Source organism: Amblyomma americanum, chromosome 1 (assembly GCF_052857255.1).
Source record: "Amblyomma americanum isolate KBUSLIRL-KWMA chromosome 1, ASM5285725v1, whole genome shotgun sequence".
Taxonomy (NCBI): domain Eukaryota; kingdom Metazoa; phylum Arthropoda; class Arachnida; order Ixodida; family Ixodidae; genus Amblyomma; species Amblyomma americanum.
In genome coordinates this window covers 554330226-554341872 of record NC_135497.1, presented here as the reverse complement: position 1 = coordinate 554341872, position 11647 = coordinate 554330226, and positions in this window count along the sequence as shown.

The window sequence follows — 11647 nt, the reverse complement described above, 5'->3', positions numbered from 1 at the left end:
AACGTTCTTCGTCGTAAGGTCTCTTCCTTTGCTGCAGACCTTACTAGGTTCTTTGAGTTACTTCTCCGCACCAGACGTGCCCACCGCCCGAGACGGTTGCTTTGTTGGATGACCGCAGACTTCTTTTCCGCACCAGGGGGGCTCCGTCGTAGACGGTATTTCGACGACTCAGAATGCAGGCGTTAAGGGGAGTATGAATTGACTGTATTATACGAAATGATTACATTGCAAGCACTTTGATATACATGAGACAAATTGAAAACGGTAAAAAGGTTAAAGAACAAAAAGGTGGAACTGGCTAACACTATGGGAGGCCCCTACACGGCATAGCCGAAGATGCATTACATCTGACCTTAGCCCAGAACTTTTTCCAGGGCTCCGGGCCCTGGTTTTAAAGACCTAAAGGCCCAGCCCATCCCTTGCATCACCCAATCGCAACAAACTAATTCATGATTGGTTTACAAACTGCATGGCACGCCTTCCAGTTTCGGCAAGGTTCAAAACCCTCTCCCTAAAATACACAGCAGGAAAAGAGCATCAAAATCGCTATAAGAAAATAGATTTCGGGAATGGACCCTCGAAACGAGTGGCCCACCAGGTTTACGTGGCACGCCCCATACTTCCACAGTATGATTCGAACTCTCTCCCTCAGAAGAAAAAAAAAGCACAAGCAATCAGACATCGTACCCGCACGTGCAAGCGGTTTCCTTTGACTCTCGGTTTCCCTTGACTCAAGCTGTTCCGCAATTAGCTCTGTCATCGGACTACAGCGGGGCGCTTCCGCGGTGCAGCCCGTCTGCTCGTTTTTATTTACGACCCTCCTTGACGAGCTTACCCCTTTTCACGAGATGCTTGTCGCAAGGTCGCATCGCGTTTGGCGCCGTTCTGATGAGGGGACCGAACAATGCGAGGGTCAAAGCGCTTGACCGTCGCTGTCAGGGGCTCTTGACACAAAGGGCGCTCCTTTTCAGTGCGGCGCCCCGCCGCCGCCCGCCACCGAAGGGGAGGGGGAGAGTTTCAAAGAGGAGGCCGCCTCAGGTAGACGACGAGCGGGCGACCGGTTCTAATGACACCGCGAGTCGTACGATCCCTTTACACGCCCTTCCCAAGATTTTACCAGAAGCCCAAATGGCACCTGTAGAATCATAACCCAAGAAGGGATCGTAAACAGCCCCGAAACCGCCCGCCGGGAGGGTGGGGGGGGGGTTGGTTTTGTCAGCAAAGAGGCCCCTCGCCGTTCGCTGGGACCGAACAACATGAATATCCAGGTAACAAAAAGGAAGAGGAAAAAAACGTGCACACTCAAATACACATGGTGGCATGCTTGCTGGGCGCCCTCAAACGGAGTCCAAGTTGCTAGGCTGCATCCAGTCCACCTACAACCACGCACGCACTCTGCCCAACACACATTCGCGCACAGAGTTCACTCTCGTGGCTGTCACATAGAAGTGACAAGGGGAGCCCCTTCCCGCTCCGCTTCCAGCGGAGCGCCGCTGTCCAGATCCCAGCAATCATTACTCACGCGTGACAAGGCGTCAGCGTTGGCGTGTTCGCTACCCTTCCGGTGTTGCACCACCACGTTGCACCGCTGGAGCGCTAGCGCCCAGCCTGTCAGCTCCGCGCCGTGAGGTGTGCTAAGTGTAAGGTACGCAAGGGGATTATGGTCAGAGACAACAGTGACAGGGGCACCGAAGAGCCAGTGATCGAACTTATTCAGTCCCCAAATCACTGCAAATACTTCCCTTTCGATGGTAGACCAGCGGGTCTGCGCAGGGGAGAACTTGTGGCTCGCAAATGCAATCGGCCGTTCCGAGCCGTCCTCGGCTCGTTGTGAAAGGCAGGCTCCCGCGGCAAACGCAGACGCGTCTGTGTGCAGCCAGTATGGTCGATTGGGGTCCGGAGTAGCCAAGGCTACCGCTTCACAGAGCGCAGCCTTGAGCTGTCGAAACGCACTTTCAGCTTTTTCCGACCATGGGATCTTATTCGGAATCCTTTTCCCGGTAAGCTCTGTGAGTGGCCGCGCCACCTCGGCATAGTTTAGTACGTAGCTGCGGTAATACCCGCACAGTCCTAGCACGCTGCGGAGTTCCCGTTTCGTTGCCGGTGCCTTCAACCCCCTTGTCGCTGCCAGCTTCTCTGGGTCGGGTGCATGCTGAACCAACAATATGCTCTAAGTACCGAATAGACTTTCGTGCTATTTGGCACTTTTCCAGCTTTACCTTGAGATTTACCTGTTCAAGCGTCTTGAACACCTCTCTAAGATGGCGCACATGCGCTTCAAGCGTCTCGCTAAACACGGCGATATCATCAAGGTATGCGCAACAGTGGTCCGAGTGCGGGAGCAACAGCCCGTTCATAACCCGCTGGAAGGTCTGCGCGGCGTTTTTGAGCCCGAACGGCATTACCTTCCACGCAAACTGACCCCGGTGACAGATGAAAGCGGTAAGCAGCTGAGCCGATGGAGCTAGCGGAACCTGCCAATACCCCCTCCGAAGGTCCAGCAAGGTAATATATTTCGCTCTCCCTACTTTGCCTGCGGAAATCTACGCACATCCTGGCAGTGCCGTCCTTCTTAGGCACGCAAACCAGCGGGTGCGCATACGGGCTTTCGCAAGGAAAGATTAAACCCAACGCCAGCAGTTCGTCTACCTGCTTTCCCACTTCGGCCGTTAGGCTCGCAGGCACGCGATAAGGGTGGGGACCCTTAGGTGTAAACCCCTCCTGCAGCACAATGTCGTGTTCCTTTACCGATGCCACTCCCGGCCGGTCACTAAAAAGCCCCTCGTGTTCCGCGAACGCCCCCAGGATTTGGTCTCGCTCATGCTTTGACAAATGGGCCACCGCGTCTCGTGGCAAATGACCCTCCGCTGACCACGCTGCTGACCGTCGGGGCACGTACTCAACCTCTCCGAACGCGCTGTCTCCCTCGAACATTACGCCCACGTTCATTATCCGGCTCATATAGGGCCGCATTTTGCTTGCATGAACTAGTTTCCTTCCGCCGTCCGGCATTTGCACGAAATAAGAGTGGTCTCGGTACCTTTCAGCTACGCTACCAGGCTCCTTCCATTTCGGGAACATCTTGCCTGGGCGCTGTTCGTCGAATATTAAGACTGTCTCTCCATCCCCAATGTCTTTGGCGGTCGCTCGCCTGTTGAATTGCGTGGCGTACGCATTTTGCTGCCTCAGGCTTACGGCCTTTGCGACTTCAGCCGCTCGTTCTAGGCGTCCCTTCAGGTCTAGCATGTACTGAGCTGGCGAAGGCCCCAAACTTACCGGAGACTCACTCTCTCCTGTCCAGGTATTCTTTAGTATGCTAAGCGGGCCGGTCGGCTGCCTTCCATAAAGCATCTCAAAAGGCGCCACCCCCGTCGTATCATGAGGCACTTCTCTGTATGCCCACAGCAAATAAGGTACAAACTTGTCCCAGTCCCTCCCCTCTTTCTGAATAACATGGTAGAGCATGTTTTTAAACGTCTTGTTCCAGCGTTCTACCGCCCCATTACTTTACGGGTGACCTGGTGTCGAAAACCGAGGGGAGCACCCCAGCTTTCCTAAAAACTCCTGGGTGAGTTCCGCGGTAAAATTTGTTCCACAGTCCGACGATACAACCTCTGAGGTGCCTGTCCTACTGAACACCGTGAGGAGGGCGTCGCAGGTTGCTTTAGCACTGAGTGAACGTAGACACACAACCTCCGGTCAGCGTGTGCACAGGTCAATGGCGCATAGTGCGTGCTTGTGACCCCTACCCGAGGCTGGCTCCAGGGGTCCGATGATGTCGGCGTTCATTCGCTGGAACGGATACTGTGGCCTCACCAACGGCTCTATGGGCACGCTGTCTGCTCGACGCAGATCCGATCTCGTTTGGCAATTATGACAGCTATTACAATACCGCCTGACTTCGTCCTCCATACCAGGCCAATAAAAGCTGATTTTAATTCTGTATTTGGTTTCCTGAAGCCCAGATGCCCTCCCCAATTTGACTCGTGCGCCAACGGTAGTACTTCTCCGCGGCGGCATTCTGGCAACACCAACTACATCACTGCCTGGCCCAGGAGATTATCTTTGTGGTACCGGATCGCGTGTACCACTGTCATGCCTTTCTTTCCTGCTCTGGTGTCCTTCCATGCCCCCTGTAACGTCGCGTCACTCCTCTGGTTCTCCCGGAATATTTCCGACACGCTTCTCTTTTCTACCATGGGGGCTTCCACATCGCCGCCGTCCGACTCGTGCTCTCGTCACCCTCGCTATGCATGTTACCTGGGCGACCGCGGCCTCTTTCTTCCCCTCTGTCACTACCGCTTCTGATGGGGGCAACGGATAATCCTCTTTTTCTAGCGGCGTGTAGTTCTCGCCCTGCTTCACTCTGCCGGTGACGATCCCTCGCCTTTCCCCGTCTTGCTTGAGCGACTCCCAGGCTTCCTCCGAAAGCAAACAATTGGTCTGGGACACCAGCCTGTCTGTCAATGCGCATAAGACCGGCACGGCCTCACGAATGTCTGAGAAGACTCCGGTGTCTCGCTTTAACGTAAGGGGCAGGATTGCTAGCTTCGCCTGTATCTTCTCACCGAATGCGGAGATGAGATTGATCGTTCCGTGCGGCTTGACCAGTTCCGGCGGCACTACGCTCTCTCGAACTATTGTTACTTCGGCTCCGGTGTCTAGAATGGCCTCAATCTCTCCGTCCTGACACGTCAGCGTAATTAGCTCGCGCTGGTTTGCCACTGAGTCCTCCCGTATTGCAACGCGGGCCGAGAGGCCGTTCCGACTTTCGTTAAGCGTTTGCGGCGTCCCGTTTTTCGCGTGTGGGCAATTCGCTCTTTGGTGCCCCGTTGCTCCGCAGGAGAAGCAACCTATAGGTTGTGACCTTGCCTGCGGTGCCTGTGGCCGCCTCCCTGGAGGGTATCTAGGCATTTCCTTAGCGTCCGTTCTTTTCTGCTCTGGCCTCTTGCCGGCGCTGTTTTTCCCCTCTGCGTCCTCGAAGGTTTGCAGTAGTGCGGGCAGTTCGATGGCCTTCCGCCACCCGTTCCCTTCCTGTAGCGTAACGTACTTTAATGCTGCTTCAGAAAGATTTTTTTAGTTGGTCCGCTACTAACAGCTCTAACAGCTGTTCGAAGGTGCTGACGCTGCGCGCATCTAAATAGAAGCGCAAGTAACTGTGGAGTCGCTTCGTGTACGCTCTCCATCCTTCAGTGCTCCGTTTCCTGGCACCCTGAAACCTGCTGAGGTACTCTCCCGCAGAGAGTTTAAGCTCCTCGAGCACCGCTTTCTTCACGGCCTCGTAATCCCTGTGCTGTGCTGGCGCTAAACGGGTTGACAGAAATTGCACCTTGTCTGCAACAAGCGGGCAAACAATTTGGCCCCACCGATCTTTTGGCACTTCGTATGCATTCAGTGCGTTCTCCGCCGCCTCAAACCATACTGGCACTTCTGCGTCGCTCGGAAATTTGGGCAGTATTCCCGCAAGCAATTTTGTGTAGTGCCACAACTCGCTGTGGTTGCCATGCCTCTCTCCGACCTTGGAGCTCTCTCCAGCGCCTCCTCGCTGTCCCTGCTGAGCAAGCCGCAGTTCCAGCTCGGCCAGCCGACACCTCTCTCGTAACACCAGAACCTCGTCCGGCACTTTCTCGTTCCTCTGCTCGACCTGTGGCATCTCCGGTGTCCCTGTATTACTCGCCCCGCTTCCGACAATGCCGGCGTCCTGTGCGTCGCTCATCCCCCTCCCTTTCTGCTTATCGGGGTTTAAATGGGCGAAGCGCGTATCCATACACCTCACTCAAGCTTGTCTGGACAGCAACGCTCGCGCTAACACGTAACGAGAAGGGACTCACCCTTTGATGACAGACGCCAGGTCGCCTCCGTGTTGCCGATGGCGTCGAGCCCGCTGCTGCCGTCTCGGTTGTGCTCGGTAGCGGTCCGGTCGCTGCTCTGTTTTCCCGGCCGGCTGCCTTGCGTCGCTGGTCCGCTGCCTTGGCCCTTGCCGCCGTCTCTCCGCAGGTCCTTTCTTGAACGCTGCTGCTCGCTCCTGCACCTGGCCTTCCCGAACTGCCGTTGGCTGGCTGTTCCGGCCCCGTCGCGCCTTCCTTGTCTTTTGGTCTTCCTCCTGCGCTGTCTTCCGATAGCGGCAGGATCCTTGTCGACTGCGCCACTAAACGTTCTTCTCGTCGTAAGGTACTTCTGTAGTAAGGCTGCAGACCTTACTAGGTTCTTTGAGTTACTTCTTCTCCGCACCAGAGGTGCCCACCGCCCGAGAGAATTGCTTTGTTGGATGACCGCAGACTTCTTTTCCGCACCAGGGGTGCTCCGTCGTAGACGGTATTGCGACGACTCAGAATGCAGGCGTTAAGGGGAGTATGAATTGACTGTATTATACGAAATGATTACATTGCAAGCACTTTGATATACATAAGACAAATTGAAAACGGTAAAAAGGTTAAAGAGCAAAAAGGTGGAACTGGCTAACACTAGGGGAGGCCCCTACTAGGCATAGCCAAAGATGCATTACATCTGACCTTAGCCCAGAACCTTTTCCAGGGCTCCGGGCCCTGGTTTTAAAGACCTAAATACCCAGCCCATCCCTTGCATCACCCAATCACAACAAACTAACTCATGATTGGTTTACAAACAGCATGGCACGCCTTCCAGTTTCGGCAAGGTTCAAAACCCTCTCCCTAAAATACACAGCAGGAAAAGAGCATCAAAATCGCTATAAGAAAATAGATTTCGGGAATGGACCCTCGAAACGAGTGGCCCACCAGGTTTACGTGGCACGCCCCATACTTCCACAGTATGATTCGAACTCTCTCCCTCAGAAGAAAAAAAAAGCACAAGCAACCACGCATGGCACCCGCACGTGCAAGCGGTTTCCTTTGGCTCTCGGTTTCCCTTGACTGAAGCTGTTCCGCAATTAGCTCTGTCATCGGACTACAGCGGGGCGCTTCCGCGGTGCAGCCCGTCTGCTCGTTTTTATTTACGACCCTCCTTGACGAGCTTACCCCTTTTCACGAGATGCTTGTCGCAAGGTCGCATCGCGTTTGGCGCCGTTCTGATGAGGGGACCGAACAATGCGAGGGTCAAAGCGCTTGACCGTCGCTGTCAGGGGCTCTTGACCCAAAGGGCGCTCCTTTTCAGTGCGGCGCCCCGCCGCCGCCCGCCACCGAAGGGGAGGGGGAGAGTTTCAAAGAGGAGACTGCCTCAGGGAGACGACGAGGGGGCGACCGGTTCTAATGACACCGCGAGTCGTACGATCTCTTTATAGGATGTATTCGTTGTGTCGCGAGACTCACAAAAGTGCACTAATGCTTGCCTGTGGCATGTGACTTCTATAATTAAGCTAGTTTTTCAATTTGTCGCTCCTATGCTTGATGATGTTACCTTTTCTTACAAGTGTTAGATTCAGTGTCTGGTAATGATGCTCATATCATTGCTTTGCATTTTGAGCCCACTTGCACGCGCGTGACAAGCATGTACGAACGCATTTAAAAACGGCTTGGCTAAATCTCCACTGCATCCATTCTTATAATCATTGTACATCATAAGCTAAAATTTTGTTTCCACAAATGAGCTAAGCAAACAGCAGCACCGTTTTAACAACCAACGTTAATAAATACAAAAACCAAGTGCTCTTCAGGATGTTGGCAATCGTATCTTTATCGGTGTTACATTATCATCTACGTATAAGCTGCGAGCTTCTTTATTTGTTAGTCAAGAATGTCATTAGAGAGGAATTAAGGCTGATGTTGCAGTGCATGCAGCAAGGGTGGAGAATTTATACCTACTTGCATAGCAAAGACTATGGCCAACAGTTTTAATTCTTTGCTTTCGTACAGCTAGAGGTTGACAGTACCACTTTGGGAGAAATGCATATCTGAAGCTGACATTTTATTTCCAGAAGGCAGGGCGTTGAGCGACATTTTTCCTAAAGAGAACCCGTTACCGTTGCATTTGTTGACTGCGAAAATAAATTACATTATCTGCTTCAGATATCCCTGCTGAGCTTCAGGCCATAAGGAAGGAGACTGGCATGCAAGTCAACACCCTCGATGGTCCACGAAAACAACCACTGAGGTTTACTATCTTCCTTGGTGCACATTTTTATTTCACACCAGCTTTCTGATCTTTTCCCCATTGCTGAGGCAAATCAGTAGACGACGTGAGCTCGAAGGTCTCTGCGTCATGTATGTGCAGCAGCAGAGTGACCATGTGCTTGCACTTGTGCTGGCTACAAAAAATAAAGGCACAACCAACTTTTCTTTCCTAAAACATAGCACGCGTATCAGCATAAATTTGTAAGTTTTACTAAACACACCGTACATTACAATGTTCTCACTTTTTTTCAGCAGTAGATACAAATTACATGTTACAATGTTTCATAATATTTGTTAGTAATATGTAGAATTTAATTGACAGAAAATTGTCTGCTGAGCAAAAGATAAACTACAGCAGTTATATTCGATTCATGAAACCAACGTTAGTATTAATACCCTGCTTTGCAAGTGCAAGATGTAGCATTCACTGTCCTTCCTTTCATTTATATCTCCAGTTCGCGAGGTTCTTTGTTGACAGCGGAGGTCAGAAGGCTGAGCCCAACAAACGTGACCTCATCGTCTTTGCAAAAGCTTCACGCTGCACACCACCACGTGCTTCGCCTTATAGACGGCCTCCCCTTCTATCAAAAGCCGGGAGGCCTCAAACTTCTTCTCAATGAAGTCATTGATGCTCGAAAACGGAAGTTTCACTGAAACGAAATTAAAGATTCTGCAGCGTAACAGACAAAAATAACATAAACGCCGTCTTAAAAGCAGTGATAATTTCAAATGGCCGCGAAAGCAGTAAACATGAGATAGAACATTACAAATTGTGACCTCAGGAGGGAAGGGTCAACAAAACTACTCTGCGCGGGGTAAACACACGAGCTCAAAGCTCGAAGGGCAATATGATTGCGGTCAATAAGCAAGAATGAGCGGCGTGAAATACAGCACAGTTACATTCAAATATTTCTCCGCGTCGTCTCCACCGTCCAACCTGACTGCTCCGACTAAATTCAATGGTGCAGTCGAACGGCGCCGCTTCCGTGGGCAGTGCCCGAAAGCGCTCCGCACCTGTCAAGGAGAAATCTTATTACCGAGATTCAGTGACCGCTTACCTCTGACTGGTGGTGTGGCGCCTTCAGTTCTCTCCATAGCATCACCAACAACGCTGGTCGATCCATGGTCGTTGCCACTTTAAAAGCTCGCTCACACGACAACGTGCTTTGTTTTGCCGAGTGAGTGAGCTTGATGGCTCAAATCTAGCTTAAACAGGTCCAGAACCAAGTGTATTTATTAGATGAATAAACAAACTACTAGCGCGCAACTAAACTACACGGGAAAGCGTCGCACAGTAGCAGTTCAACGCGCGTTATCCCACTTAGTGCGTCAGGCGCGCGCCGCCGAGAGGTGGCGCCACAGTATGTCCTCGCGCCCAATACCGCAAAAATCCCAAAAGGAGGGCACTGTAAAGCTGCAGCATTGATGGAATCGACGAGCCCCATGATTTTCCGCCAAGAAACCTGAGCAGGTGTGTGACAGAGATTAGCTTTTTCTTTACAAAGCTGCAATGCGGGATCCATGATAAATTCCGGTCTATGATAATACCTAAAGAACGATGAGAAGCACGATAGGCAATGGCATGGCCGTCAACAGTTAGCGGATAATGAGTCATACTTTTGCGCGTAAACGCCACTATAGCGCACTTCTCGGCTGACACGCTCAGGCCTTGCACTCGGAGATAGGAGGAAGTTATGGTTGCTGCCCTTTGAAGCCTTGCTCGCACCTGAAGACGCGTCACATAGGAGGCCCAGATGCAGATGTCGTCGGCATACATAGAGATATGCACGGTATTAGGTAGGTACTCCGGGAGTCTTATAAGTGCTAGTTTAAACAAAGTAGGGCTCAGCACTCCGCCCTGGGGCACGCCCCGGTAGGTGTAATGCACGGGTGTGGAGCCATCTTCACACGTAATAAAAAATGTCCTTTTGGTCACATAGCTTTGGATCCAACTATACATCCGTCCCCGATTCCAAAAGCCTCTAGCGCATCAAGGATGGCTTCATGTGTCACGTTATCTTACGCACCTTTGACATCCAGAAAAAGTGCCGCGCACATGCGCTTCTGGCGTTTCTGTTGCTGTACTATGAACCCAAGATCAATGACGTTGTCTATAGAGGAGCGACCCCGTCGGAAACCCGCCATGGTATTAGGATACACGTTATTGTGCTCAAGGTACCACTCAAGACGCGTCAGAACCATTCTTTCCATGACTTTTCCCACACAACTGGCCAAAGCTATAGGCCTGTATGATGACAGGTCGAGCGGGGTTTTCCCTGGTTTTAGTAATGGTATCATGCGACTGGATTTCCATTGGGGAGGGACAACTCTGTCTTGCCACGAGTGGTTGTAAAGGCTGAGTAGCTCTCTACGCGCGTCGTGCCCAAAGTGCCACAGCGCAGCATATGTAATGCCGTCTGGACCTGGTGCAGATGAACGCTTACTTTCTGCAAGCGCAGCGTGAAGTTCCTCACGAGTAAAGATAACATCCACCGCTGAATCCCGTGATGCAGGACGCTGGGAACCCGAGGTAGTCACTGCAACCACGATTGCCCTGCAGAAGTCAGTTGTAACTTCAATCTGGTGATGGTTTTGATGTAAAGCTTACGCATAGAAAAGCTGTCATTGCTGTGGAAGCGTTCGAAGCCCCCCCCGCCCCCCTGTCCGCCAAATGAGGGACATGGGCTTTCGAGGATCCAGAGATTGCCAGAAGCACTTCCAGCACTGCTCCGCCAGCGTGTCCATTCGTCGCTTGATCTTTCTCTGCAAACGACGCGCCTCTCTGGGGTCCCTTAAGCATTTGGTCCGTCTGTAACGTCTTTCCGCACGCCGACGAATGACACGTAGGTGGCCTATTTCTATATCAAATTTGGTGCGCATTCTAGTTCACGTGAGGTAGGCTCTAGCAACCTTCATTGCTGTTGCTATAATGTCCTCCAAACTGGAAGTTAGGGCTTCTCTGCACGCCTCTTCCATTCGTGTTTTAAATGACGTCCAATCGATGTGCGCGTGTTTAGCTGGGCCGGATGCTACAAGACCTGAAATCTTGAGATACGTGGGTATGTGTTCACTCCCGTGGGTCTCTACATCACAAAACCACTGGACACGCCGGCGCAGCCCATGAAACACATAAATTCTATGAAAAGTCTGCAAACAACTCCAAACATCTAGCAACGTCTCACTCTAGATTGAAACGTTTAAAAACCATCTCAGCAATGGCGGTGTGTTCCCAGGCGTTTTAAAAACGTACTGACGAAAGAGGTTTATTCACAGACGTTTTAAAAACATACGACAAAAGAGGTTTACTCACAAACGTCTTGAAAACTTTTCTAAATATACGTTTTCCATGCAATGTTTTAAAAATTTCTCTGATGAGAAGTTTACTTGGGAACGTTTGCATGCAGGTATGAAACTGCAGGTATGAAACTTTTCAGTGTAAGAGAAGTTTGGAAGGCGGTCCCTGCAAAACAAGCATCCTGCTGCTTCCAGTTTTAATTCCGAGCAGTTTAGTTTTGTAGCGATAGCTACATTACGGTAGCATTTCGAGCCTTCAGCGTGGC